The 13687-nt window shown below is 45.1% G+C and overlaps 1 long non-coding RNA gene across 1 annotated transcript in view; it reads right to left on the reverse strand.

The window, feature by feature from the left end:
• Positions 1-2540, reverse strand: part of LOC109310521 — a 12279-nt gene extending 9739 nt beyond the window's left edge. The window contains exon 1 of the long non-coding RNA XR_002101234.1: positions 2435-2540. This is a non-coding gene — a long non-coding RNA (uncharacterized LOC109310521). The remainder of the gene's footprint in view (positions 1-2434) is intronic.
• Between the last annotated feature and the right edge of the window lie 11147 nt (positions 2541-13687).

Below are 13687 nucleotides of genomic sequence, written 5' to 3' on the forward strand. Positions count from 1 at the left end.
TCTTTCCTGCCATGGCAGGGGGTCGGACTAGATGATCTACTCAGGTCCCTTCCGACCCTAGAAACTATGAAACTATGAAAGTCATAGGCTTGTCCGTCTGTCCATAATGCTTTATTCACACTCTGATTGGCTGACAGAAACAACCAATCAGAGTGAGAATAGAGAATAGAGCATTCGGACAGGAGGTGGCAGCGTGGTGGAGCACCGTCATGATGGTGGGGACACAGGGGATGGAGTGGAGGGGCAAGGCCAGCCCCCTGCCCTGCTCCCTGGTGGCAATGGAGCAGATGCAGATGGAACACAGGAAGCCCCACCCTGCCTCTTGCTCCTTGTAGGTGGCAGAGGTGGGAATGGTGGGTGGGGCATGCCGAGCTTGGCCTGGCCCCAAAAACGGAGGGTATGGGGGGACACACCAGGCCTGCGGTGGAGTAGGAGGATGGGAGAGCACCCCCCCGGGAACACCCCCCCACTCCATGGAGGAGACAGCAGTGTGAGAGGGGAGAATGGGGTCAGGGCAACCACGGTGAAGCGGGGAACAAGGGGAGCGGTTCCAAACCCAAACTGCTGGGGGTGGAATGGGGTCAGGCTCAAAGTGACTGGAGGGGAGACAGGGGAACAGGGTCAGGTCTGAATTGGGGGGGGTGGGGCCAGACAAGGGGAGTGGGGGTGCAGGGCTGGACACTGGGTTCTGTCTCTGCTAGGTCCCTGAGTGGGGTTGCGGAAGTGGCCTCAGCCCCGAAGTGGCCAGGGCGAGGGTGGGGGGAGTGAGCCTGACCCTTGGCCTGTGTCCCCACTCCCCCGGCAGGCAACAGAGTAGACAGGCCAGCGGTGCTGGGCCCACCCCCACCTTTGGCAAGGCCAATGCCTCTGGCCTTGGCCCCCTGACCCTGCAGGTGGTGGCAATGGAGTGGACAGAGGGCAGGGGGAGGGGCCCTTCCCCCTGTGCTCCCTGCAGGCCAAAAAAATGGAGAGGACAGGGGGGCAAGGCCTGTGCCAGTGGCCACACACCCCCGGCCCTGCAGATGGTGGCAACGGAATGGATGGGGGGCAGGGCCAGCAGATGGGGGGGCCGTCTGGCCCTGGCCCCCAAAGCAGCAGGGGGGAGGAGGGAGGGGAGTGGTCCCAGCCCCAAAGGGGGGGAGCGGGGCCGGATTCAGGCTGCTGTCCCCAGCTGCCCCACCCCCTGACATTTTTGACAGGCAATTGGCAAGTAGTAAAATAAAAGCTTAGATGGGATAACATATCACAATGTATTCTAAAAAGCCTGAAGAATCATTTAAATGTGACTTATTGCGATATCCAATCTTCACAATTCTGTGTTTTATAGTCAACGTGTAGATTTGTTGGGTGGGAAGAGCAGCCAAAACCTTGAACTGTTATACCCACTGTAAAAGCAAAACTGAGCCTCTAAATCAAGATTTTAGCAAAATTCTTATATGATAATACCTACCAGACATTATATCAAACCTTGGGCAATCCCATTAACATGAAGCTTTCTGTCCCAGTCTAGCAGTTTAACTGTACTTGAAGTTTGGTTCTGTTAGTGGTTTCTTATTAATAGGTCTAGTCCAGGGGTGGGCACCTATTTTGGCTGGCCGGACGCTTAACAAATTCTGGTGAGCTGTCAAGGGCTGCAAGGGTAGCCTCGTTCCTTGACATGTGCCCCAGCTCCTGGTCACCATCTTGGGACCATGTGGGTGTGGGAGTGTGAGTGGGGGCTGTGGGAGTGTGTAGAGTTATGGTGGGAGAGTGTGGGGCTGTGTGAGAGGGGGGGTCCATGAAGTCCCTGGATTGTGCAGTCCCTGGAGCTGCATGTGGTGGCAGGGAGCCAGGCCAGCCCCACCCCACCCAGCCACATAGCGTGCAGCTCCCCATGCTCCAACCCAGTCCCCAGCTACACATGGTGGTAGAATGGGGGGGCAGCCTCACACATAACACATAGCCCCTGCCCAAGTCCCTGGCTGCACATGGCATCAGTGTGCAGGGCCAGCCCCACCTGGCCCAATAGCAGTCCCACTTGAGTCCCTGGCTGTATATAGCAGCAGGGTGCAGGGCCAGCCCCACCTGGCCCCATAACAAGCAGCTCTTGTGCCCCCGCTTGAGTCCCTGGCTGCATGTGGTGGCAGCGTACAGGGTAAGCCCTACCGGCCCCATAACATGCAGCTCCCCATGCTCCTGACCAAGTTCCTGGCTGAATATGGTGGTAGTGTGCAGGGCCAGTCCCACTTGGACCCATAATATGCAGCTCCCACCCGAGTCTCTGGTCACACATTCTGGTAGTGTGTGGGGCCAGCCTGACTCAGCCCCATAACACATGAGCTCCTGTGCTCCTGCAGCATGCAGGGCTAGCCCAGTCCAGCCCCATAGCACATGTTCCTTGTGCTCCTGTCCCTGTTCCCCACAGCGGGAGTTCCTAGCCCCAGCTCAGTGAGACTCTTACCTGAATTCCCAGTCTCGTAGGTAGGGAGGCTGGAAACAGCCACAGGGTGCTCAGGCACAAGCCTCTGCCAGGCAGAGGTTCTTTGTCTCCAGCACCCCCTGGCTTGGGGCAGGTCGGGGGGGGGTCAGGCCAGTATGGCATGGGGGTGCTTGCTTAGCAACCAGGGTTGCACCTTCTGCAGGGATGCACTGGCTTGCAGAGGGGCCGCTCAGGGCCAGGGCTTACACAGAGGACTTATGGAGGGGCCTGTGGGCTTGATGGAATTGCTTGGTGGACTGGATCCAGCCCATAGGCTGTATTTTGCCTGCCCCTGGCCTAGACCCTAAACTCAGGGAGTAGAGGCTTATACTTCCAATTCCAGAGGTCCCAGGTACAATCACCAGCTGGCTTGTCTGGGGATCCTGTCAAGCCTGACTAATCACAAACTTGTATGTTTATGTTTAGACAGTCTATATTCCTGTACTGTAATAAGAAATTAAGACATTACTTGGAAGGTGAATGCTTTACACTGGCATTGAAAAAAATCACCTTTAAACAGTCTCTGTTGAAAAAGGTTTATATTCTCCTGGCTATGAACTGTGTTTCAAATACATATTGTTTTATCTTTAGATTTGTTAGCACTGTTTTAAAGAGCAGGCTCTGTTAGCTTCAGACTAGTGAATACTTTATAAACTAGAGGCTCACTTTCACACCAGTTAAACAGTTTTATATTTGTCTTTTATATATCTCTAACCTAGGTGGATAGAAACAGTTCTGTTTGTAATAGCTGAAGTGCCTCCCTTTTCTAGTACAGGCAGTCCCCAGACTTATGACACAATTGGCTCCTGAAAACAGCGTCTTAAGTCAAAACATTGTAACTCAGAACCAATTTTCCCATAGGAAACAATGTCATAAATGGGGGATTGGTTCCTGAACCAAGGCCCAATACCCCGTTTTCACCAAAAGATAACCCAGAATTTTGTACTCAGTCAATTATAGATGAGTAATATAGCTACATTAATGTATTTATATTTCAAATAGCAATCACATTGATTTGGAAGGACTTCTTTGAGGTGACTTTGCTGAACGTTTTGAAGGGCTCTTAGTTGGACTTTTTGAAGGGTTCTTGGCTGGATTTTTCTCACGAGTCTTGGCTGCAGGTTTTTCTGGAGTTCTGTCTGCTTTCTTATAGAAGGTGTCCAAGGAAGTTTGAACAGATGCTCTCCAGGGAGATAGGTGACACAGCAACTTGTTCACTGGCATGGCATAACATCGGGTCAAGCGTTGTAAAGTCGAAACTGGCTTCAGAAAGTTGAAATGGGGTGTCAATTTAGAAACGTTGTAAGTGTGATGTGTTGTAACTCGAAACGTTGTAAGTCGAGGACTGCCTGCACTGAAAATTTTCTTAAATTGAAGCTGAAATATCTTAATATAATTCCAGATGTTCTGTATGTTTTGAACACTGGTTTAGCAGACTTACTGGGGAGACTGATCAATATTAGGGGAAAAAACTTGTGGATCAGTATGATTTAGACAATAAAAAACAAAAGAAAAAGCATAAGAGATGTTGTGCAATTTGACACAGTGAAAGTTATTTGTATGCTACAGCTACATCAGCAAGTTTAACAATTTGGCCAGGGGAGGTCCTTCACCCTTGATTCATCATATCTCTGGGAATGAATTGTCTATCTCACAGAAGCTTTACATAAAGCAGACCTAGTGAAGACAAGCAAAGATACAGTAACAAACATTTCATACTAAAAGAAATATGAAACTTTAGTACAGCAAAATAATACAACATTTGCAAAGGAAAAATCCCTGTGGTCTCCCATTTATGTAGATTTGCAACCATGCACACCTGCAAACTGATGGCTTGTTTGCCATACTCTCAACCACTTCATACATTTTCTCCATGCACCTTAATCTCCTATTCCTCACCTGCTTTTGCTCTAGCCACTTATTCTGCCATGGTGAGAACAGAACAAACTGAGTTTTTCTCCTTTCTTCTTTTTCTTACCCACTTAATACCCATTGGGTTCCATCTCCAGTTTCAAACTTGCTTTTAATTAAAAATATCTAGTTTCTTTCCATTTTCTGTTTTCTTTCCAAAATGCTTTCTTTTGCAGATGTGTTAATACTCTGTATATATGGAAGCAGAGTCGGTGTAAAATTAAAGCCTGTAGAGTGACATCGATTTCAATTATCAATTTAAATGATGTATGATTAGCAAACCATATGCACACATTTCATAGGTTTCACACATTTCATAAATATGAAATCTATGAAATGTGTGCATATGGTTTGCTAAATTTGTAATAGATCTTAAGATTCAGTTTAAAAAATACTTGTTATACTGATGTTCTGATTTTCATATACTGACCCCGTGTCAGTTTTGTCTTTGTCATCATACATCTTCATCTTCATTTTCTGTTAGCACTAATAGATGTATTGGAACCTGCAGAACAATCATAAGCAAATCTGCATTGTTTCTAATAGTTGAATATCTCACAATCTCTCTCTCTCAAACAGGGAAAGAGAATGCCATAGTTTCTCACATTCAGTATGCCCCCAAATATATGCACCTTTTTTTGGAAGGCAGAATGTAAAATAAAAGATTTTTCCAGACTTGTGGCTGACTATGTGGCATAGAGTAAGTCCTCCTGAAAACATAGATTGTCCAGGAAGCATGGCATTGCAGGAAGTAGTCTACCACACCTGTGTTCTGTACTCTGGAAAGGCTTGCTATGTGACCTTACCTAAATTGCGTCACTTTTCTGCCTTGGTTTCCCCACATGAAAGATCACATTTATCAAAAAATCAGTGAGATGGGTAGGACTTGTTAATATCTATTCATAGCTAGGATCATCAGAATGTTATGCAAAGGAGTATACATTATTTTTTTCAACAACAGCTAAGAGAAAAATTCTTAAACTTAATTGGGAAAAACACATTTGTCAAGCACCATAATATATTTACTAGTTTGACAGATTTATTTTTTCAGCCAGACAAACACAGCTTGTGTTTCTAAAGACACAACAGATTGTTGTGGTTCCTTTTCCTTAGTGTATAGAAACACAGACATATTTGACAGGAATTGAATAGCACACTGAGGTGTAGAGAAAAAGATTGGCTTCAATGAATGAATGCTTCCTATTTGGCTATTCACCTCCTTTTTCTTTTAGGTTAATAAATTTCAGCATATTCTGAAAGGAATATCTGCCTTGCTAAAATATCGTGAACATAAATTACCCCTAAATTAATTTTAAAAAATAAGCTTTCCTTTTCAGTCTCCTACTAGGATCATGAACAGGAATAGATTAAATAATGCACATCTAAAGCCATGAAATTTCACACAACAAAACAATTCAAGAAAAGAACAGCTATTTATCTTGAATGTGACTTTTGAGATATTTTGTCCATGCAGATCAATTCACTGTTGGTACTCATGCACCCAAGTTTAGAACTCCCTGGCTTCTGTTGGTAGTGAGGGGTGATACATAGGTCTTATAAACCCTGACACTATTCTCTCAAAAAGCACAGGGATATGCAATCTCAGTGCCATTCATTTCCTTTATTGATTTAGATTCATAAGGGAGATAAGAACTCTGAAGTAGTGAGAAAGAAATTCTAATGATAGGATCTACATAGCCAACCATTTCTTTCTTGGTATTTGTCCTTCTGGATTCCTTTGTGGAAGACTGATTACTCAAGAGAGCAGTGGATGGCCAAACTAAGGGACTATCAAGGGAATATTACTGTGTAAACATTTGGATGGTGTGTCACATAGCAGCTCTGCCTACACATAATTCTGGAAATTTTTTCAGCATGCTGAGGAAACAGTTTTTCAGCTCAGTTTCATGCAACCTAATTTCTATTAAATGTTATATCCATGCCTCATGTCTTAAAAAAGGTGGGGATGGGGTAGGGAGAAGCTAGTGCGGGAGACTTTTTTCGTGTGGAGACTGACTGGTAGCAGGTAGTTTTGCCATGAGTTAGGAATTGTTTGGGTAAGGCCTAAAGCGACAGTTTCCAAACTGTGGTATGCATACACCCTGTGAGTGGTACATGAAGGGCTGGGAGGAAGGGCAGAGAGCGAGCATACAGACACCAGCCCAGCCTGCTGCAGTCACTCAGGAACACAACCTGGCCGCAGCAGTGCCCAGCAGGTAAGTGTGTTGGGGAGAAGGGGTGGGGCCATATTGATGCCCCCCCATGGCAGAAGCAGGGATGAGTGGGGTGGGAGAGAATGGTGGGAGCCCCAGGCAGCTCATCCAGGGGTATGGGGGGGTGCTCCCACCCCTGTGTATACCCCAGGGTAGGCATGGGGGGGCATCTGCCCCACCCCCCGGTTTGTGCGTGGGGTGGGGGCAGACTGCCGTTGCCTCATGGCCATGCCTTCTGTGCCTTCTGTGCACTGGCTGCCCGGTGGTAGAAGGCACATGGCGTTGCGTGCAGCTTCCCATGTGCAGAGCCCAGTGGCAGTGCCTCTGCCCTGTTTTGGCCAGGGTACTGAAAAAACCACAATGTGTATCCCATAAGGTCCCAAAGTATGGGTACACCAGAAAAACAACACTGGGGTGGAGGGTACATGGCAGGATGCCCTGCGTATTAATATAGTTAATAATCATAAATGTTGCTTCTTGTTTTCATTTACAGTAAATACCGGGTTTTCTAAAAATTATAAACCTGGTGGTAATAAATAAAATGCTATTATTATTAGCATTCAAAGGACAGCTGTAGAATTAGCATTCTACAAAAAAGTTTAGTAATACTAAATAATGCTAAACTTAATGGAAACAATTCATGTTAGTTGTTAAATGCTAGCATGCAGCATCCAGCAGCAGTTGCAGTTGACATAGTTCCCTGTGTCAACTGCAATGGTAGGAAGCATTTTGTCAAGTTGTAGAGATGTGTAAATCAATCAGAAACAGACTCCTAAAACACAATCATACTCAAAGGCATCTGTCACTCTTTGACAACATTCATGTAAGCAGCACTTTTCTTGTCATGCTCTTCCTGCTATCCAAGGATTGATTTTAGTAGCAGAGGGCCAAAACTCAGAAAAGACACCTGATTGGGGTAAAAAATGTGAACAGCACTAAAAAGCAAGGCAGCTGGTTGTTTAAATCATGGTGGTAGTGACTGATCATACTTGTAGTTGAATAGCTGATTCAACTTTGCAGCTATTGCCTGGAACAGTTTTTGTCTCCGCTGGTTTTCACATTGATGATTTGAAAGTTGTTGTGAGCCAACTTAACTAATCCATCAACTTGTTGTGTGCTTGGTGGATTTCTTTTCACTCATCATCTTCAGACTGCAGCATTGCTGCATCATTGCATCTGGCTTCTTAAAAGATGGCACTATAACCCTTTCACTTTTCTGACTGGCTCCTTCCCTGTGTCTGTGTCACTAGCCCATCTTCTTAGTAGCTCTCTTTCAAGCCAATATTATATGGCTGCAGGGAGTGACATGCTTTCTTTGCATTCCGGTAAGCTTTTATTTTTGGAGGGTGATTCTGTGTAAAATTGCAGGGAATGCCATTTTTTGCAGTGATCATGGAAACTGCCATTTTTCCTGGTTTCCACAAATGTCACAAAACTGCAACTTAAGTAGGTACCTAATTATTAGAACTCAGTTGTTAACCATGAACATCTTATTTGCATACAGCTTCCCAGAAAAACCTTCTTCCTTAGAGTCTTTTCTTAGAACTTTTCCTCCCTTTGGAGATTGGAATTTATAAAGGAAAACACTCTGAAACCATTGTAAGTAAGAAACGTAATTTAAGCTGTTTCAGTGTAGTAGCATCATGTAACTGAGGAGTGGGCAATTATTTCGGCTGGAGGGCCACTTTTGGGTTTTGCTGAGCTGTTGAGGGCTGCAAGGATAGCCCCATCCTTTTCCAGGTGCCCCACCCCTTGATCACTATATTGGGACAAGCAGTCCAGCCTCTACCCCCTGACCTTTGCCACCAGAAGTCCCTCCCCTTGCCCGCAGAAGTACTCCTTTTGGAGGAGGGCGGGGGAGTGTTGCCATCTAGGAACCAGAAATGCCCCCCCAAATCATATACTAAAAATCAAGCATCAACTATAACATATTTTAATTTTATTTCAAAAAATATTTTTGTCCTGATTAACATGCATTTGCATAGTGTATAAAGAAGTGATTGCCTAACAGCTCAAAAGTAAAGCCTTACTTTTGTATATTGTGTGGGGTATGTGGGGGGAGTTGATGTGTGCGTGCTGATGTGTGTATGTGTGGGTGTGGGTTTGTGGAGTGTGTGTTGGGTGGAATGTGGGTGTATGTGTGGGGGAGGGTGTGGGGGGTATGGGAAGGGTGTAGGGCTTGATGTGATTGTGAGTGTGTGAGATATATGTGGGAGGTGTGAGGGATGGTATGAGTGTGGGGGGATGCTCCCCCATCACTGCCTGCGTGGTGCACAGCCCCTGCTACCAATAGCAGCAGCAAATGGTACATCTTTGGGGCACTCATAGCCTGTGCAGGTGGAGCTCCCTGGTGGTATGCAGCTCCAGCCACTTCTAGGTAAGGAAGATATTCCAGGTGGTATGGAGCGGGGCCAGGCCAGCATGCCTCCATCATGTGGGGCTCCCCACACCTCATGTGCAGCTCATGAGACCCAGCCAGAGCTGCTCACTGCAAGGGGGGAACCTTGCATGATGGATTCAGTGGCCTGGCCCCACTCCCTGCCATCACTTGCAGCTCCCAGGACTCTGCCAGGGAGCAGGGTGTGGAGCCAGCCTGGGTCCATTATATGGGGTTCCCGGGAGCTGCACCTGGTGGCAGGGAGAGACACAGGCTGTCCCTGCCAAGCTCTATCTCATGGGACTTCTCCCCTGTGGCACGTGAGTCCTGGGAGCTTCATGTGAGCTGTGGGGAGTCCCATGCAATGGAACCAGGTTAACCCGGGCTCTGTGTTTCAACTGCCTCGCTGGGCATGGGCCCCACACTCCATGCTCCTGCCCAACTGCAGCTTCTCCCCACCCCCTGATACTTCCCTATGTGCTGCCCAGAACACTGCAGCAGGGACATGTGGAGGAGCCAAGGGAGCAGAGCAGTTCCCCCAGCCATGGCAGCAGCACCCCACCCAGAAGCTGTGTGCTGGCTGGGGCTGTGGATCTCCCCTGCATGAAGGTGGGAGCACAGCACATTGCCCCAGTGGAAGTGGGCAGGTCTCAGGCCTCATGTGAGTGTAGCTGGGCAGCTGTGGGCTATGTGGGATACAATTATTTGATGGGCACCTGCCCATGGGCTGGATGAAATCACCTAGCAGGTCAGATCTGGCCCGCAGGCTGTATCTTGCCCATCCCTGATGTAGCTACACACCTCTACACATAGTAAATATGGCCCACAAATATCTAATCTTTGGGGATGGTGGACTATTTATTGATTTAATGGTTCAACTGTTCCTCCCCACCCCATGTCATGACAGTTAAAGTCTGCAAACAGACAATCTTAATTACGACAAAACAATATGCACAATATAGCATGCTGTGTACTCAGTTTTCTGCTTCTCTTTGTTTCTCCCAATTGTTTGTAAAGCACAGTTGCTAAGTAATTTTCTCTCTATTTTAAATAAACAAAGGAGGAATACATCTCTCCTCAGTTCTTTATTAAAATAAAAATGGGGAGGTAGTATTTTAAACTTACCATATAATATGCATTTTCATTTGTTTGACTATTATACATTTCTCTTCAACAGTGGATACATAGGATGGTAAATTAGTAATGTTGCTATGGAAACAAGAATTGGTTGCAGCCAACGAGAGCCAAGCTGTTGCTGCATGAGTTGTTTGTAATACAGCAATACATAAAAGGTGGCTTCTCAGGTGTTAAAGTAAATAATATTCAGCCAGAGAGGGGGAAAAGAGGCTGAAAGCTTTAAGACTGCAACATGGGAACATTCAGATAAAAAAAAATTAACACATTTTAGCAAAATATCTAGAAACAAACAATAAACATGAATGCAAGTTTGAGGAAGATACAGACAGAAAATATAATCTTAGATCACTTACATAAATTGGGAAATAATGTTTTCGTTTAGCTGAAAGTCTTTAAAAATTATTGGAAGCTTTGGAAGGAATGTACAGTGAAACAAGAAAGAAATCTTTCTTTCCCTTAGAAACATAAGAGGCAATAAGGAATCTCAGATGCTAGAGTGGAACTTTTAATTGCTAACTTTGAGGAAGAGTCAAAATGCAGTCTGATGTGAATAGCTATCTGTATGGGTCTAATCTGCAAAGAAGAACGTACTAGACATGTTTATCTCAAATTGAGAAAGGTACCAGAGAAATATTTGTGCTAAAAGTTGTCAGAATCAGATTTAAGGCACTTTATCTTAATGTGCTGCCTTTCTCTGCTGCTAAAATACCCTTATAACTGAACTTCCATCTGCTTTTTGTGCTGGCACTACAAAATACATATCAAATAGCTGAAACCCAAACTTTTAAACTGATCTCTATTTTTGGATGCATCACTTCAGATAACAAGACATGAATCTGTTTCTAAGCATGGACCATGTCTCCAAATATGTAAGGCAAAGAAGCTAGACTATCCAAATGTGTATTAAGTTAGTGGGAACAAGTGCTGTAAAGAGGGCAAGAATTGGAATTGGCTGTAATTCTTACTTGGTCAAAAACCCCTGGACTTCTCATGATCCAGTCTTACAATGGTGTGAAAGTAACAGATTTTTTTTAAAGACCTAAGTCAGTGGGTAAATGATAGGTATGAATACCAGAACCCAGTATTCAACATACGTAAATTTAAATTGTCTGAAATAAATGTTTGCTTTCTTTAAATTCAGTAGTTTTAGCAACTCCATGCTTCAAGGAAATTGGACCAAAAGGTCTCCACATGCAGGGTAATGAAAAGGTGGGTGGATACTGTATTTCAAAGCAACGTCAGCCTATATACTTTTTCTCTGCACAGGAATGAATACCTGGCAGATAATTGATCTGAAAGTCTGGATCATAGGGTCCACATTACTAGAGATTTAAAAGGTCTGACATGCCGGAAATTGTTTACCTTATGACGTGCATGGAGATGAATCCACATACAAGATGGTGCAGTACTTCATCCAGATCTCTTGAACAGGACACAATGCCTCATAATGATATCCAGAGTCAGGCCAGCAATTTAAAACTGTACTATTGTAAATAAAATAACTAAATTTGTTATAATGTTGCTTAACACACAAGTGCATTGATTCTTGGCTCAAGCCAAGGTTTATATGGAGATGGAATAAAGGTCACTAATTACAATGGAAAAGAAGGAATTAGTATTCAAAAAGACAGAGCCATTAACCAATATAATGATGGGGCCCTGGTGCATCCCAGCACATGTTCACTGAAAAATAAAAGCACTGATGAGACCTTTTTATTTGATGCAGGATGTGCATTTTATTTCTTTAAACCAGGAATATCAAGCACACAGCCTGCAGAGCCACTCTGCTTGATGTGCTGGGCTACCGGCAGGCTACCAGAACTTGAGGGGTGTAGTCGGCTGCAAATGTGGAATCATTTACTGCTGTGGCCTCCCCTAAACGTTCATCATACCACTGGATCCCTCCCACTGCTGGGCCCCCATCCCCACAAACACTGCCACCTCTGGGCTCCCACCACTGGGAAAGCTCAAATGAGAACAAAAATCTGTGTCATCTCAAGACAAGCAAAATGCTTGGTGTATAGCAAATAATTAGTTTTGTAAATATGTGGCTTTCTGGCTTTGTTCTTAGGGTATACTAGGCTAAGCAAGGAGTATCATAGAACACTAAAGAATTAACAGTGTTATACTCCGGTTTCTGTTCAGATCTCATAAATCTTTCACCTTTTAGTAAAGAGTTTTGTCAGTAAAGGAAGTACTAATATTCAATCACCACCTAGTAGAGTTGGAGAGAGCTCCTAAACTGACCGAAAAGCCCAGTGGGGACTATAATACAAGTAAATCTCAAGTCATTTAGCTTGTAGACAGAAATAAAATAAAATACCAGCTGTGACAAGAAAGATCATTCTGGATTTGGACATATCAGCCACTGCAAAGGAGAACATAGATCCAGTGGATAAAACCTGGTGGGGAAATTGTAGGAACCTGGATGCCTTCTGGTTCCACTAATGACTTGTAATAATTTCGTTAAGGTCTCTCATTCTTTGTATGCCTCCATGTTTCTCTTTCTGAAACTCTTACATTATTGAAGATGAAGGCACAATTATTTAACTCCTCTTTACTATTTCAGTCCAGTAGCTAGTGAGCACCTATGAAAAATTTGAGGAGCCAGTTTTCAGGTAGAGGCAGAACCTCCACAGCTAAATCCTATTGCTCATAGCACAATTAAATCCATGCATTGCAGAGTAAGAGATTTGGCGAGATGGGAGCCCAGGAAGGGTGGCTGTGCCCTAAGGAAGTGATCCTTCGGGCACAGAGGGAAATAATCCCAATGTGGGGAGAAAGGGGCCAAGAGGCTTCCTTGGCTAACCAGAGAGATCCAGATCAGCCTAAGGGCAAAAAGGGGGGCATATAAGCAGTGGAAACGGGAGAAATTACTAAAGAGGAGTATGCCTCCTCAGCTCGCAGTTGTAGGGAGGCAGTTAGAAAGGCCAAAGCTACTCATACCCAGACAGTGGTGGTAGATGGGTCAGTATCAACCTGGAAGGACGTGGGCAGTGAGGTCCTGCAGGGCTCAGTCCTTGGATCGGTACTCTTCAATGTCTTCATCAGTGACTTGGACGAGGGAATGAAGTGTACTCTGTCCAAGTTTGCGGATGATACAAAACTGTGCGGAGAAGTGGAGACACCGGAGGGCAGGGAACAACTACAGGCAGACCTGGACAGGTTGAACAAATGGGCAGAAAACAATAGAATGCAATTTAAGAAGGAGAAATGCAAAGTGCTGCACCTAGGGAGGAAAAATGTCCAGCACACCTACTGCCTAGGAAATGACCTGCTTGGCAGCACAGAAGTGGAAAGGGATTTCAGAGTCCTAGTGGACTCCAAGATGAACTTGAGTCATCAGTGTGACAAAGTCATCAGCAAAGCTAACTGCACTTTATCACGCATCAGCAGATGCGTGACAAACAGAACCAAAGAGGTGATACTTCCCTTCTATCAGGCACTGGTTAGACTGTAGTTGGAGTACTGTGTCCAGTTTTGGGTGCTACACTTTAAGAGGGAAGTGGATAACCTGGAAAGGGTCCAGAGAAAGGCCACTCCTATCGTTAAGGGCTTGCAGGCCAAGCCCTATGCAGAGAGACTAGGGCA

This window comes from Crocodylus porosus, unplaced genomic scaffold (assembly GCF_001723895.1).
Source record: "Crocodylus porosus isolate Cpor-Errol unplaced genomic scaffold, CroPor_comp1, whole genome shotgun sequence".
NCBI lineage: Eukaryota > Metazoa > Chordata > Crocodylia > Crocodylidae > Crocodylus > Crocodylus porosus.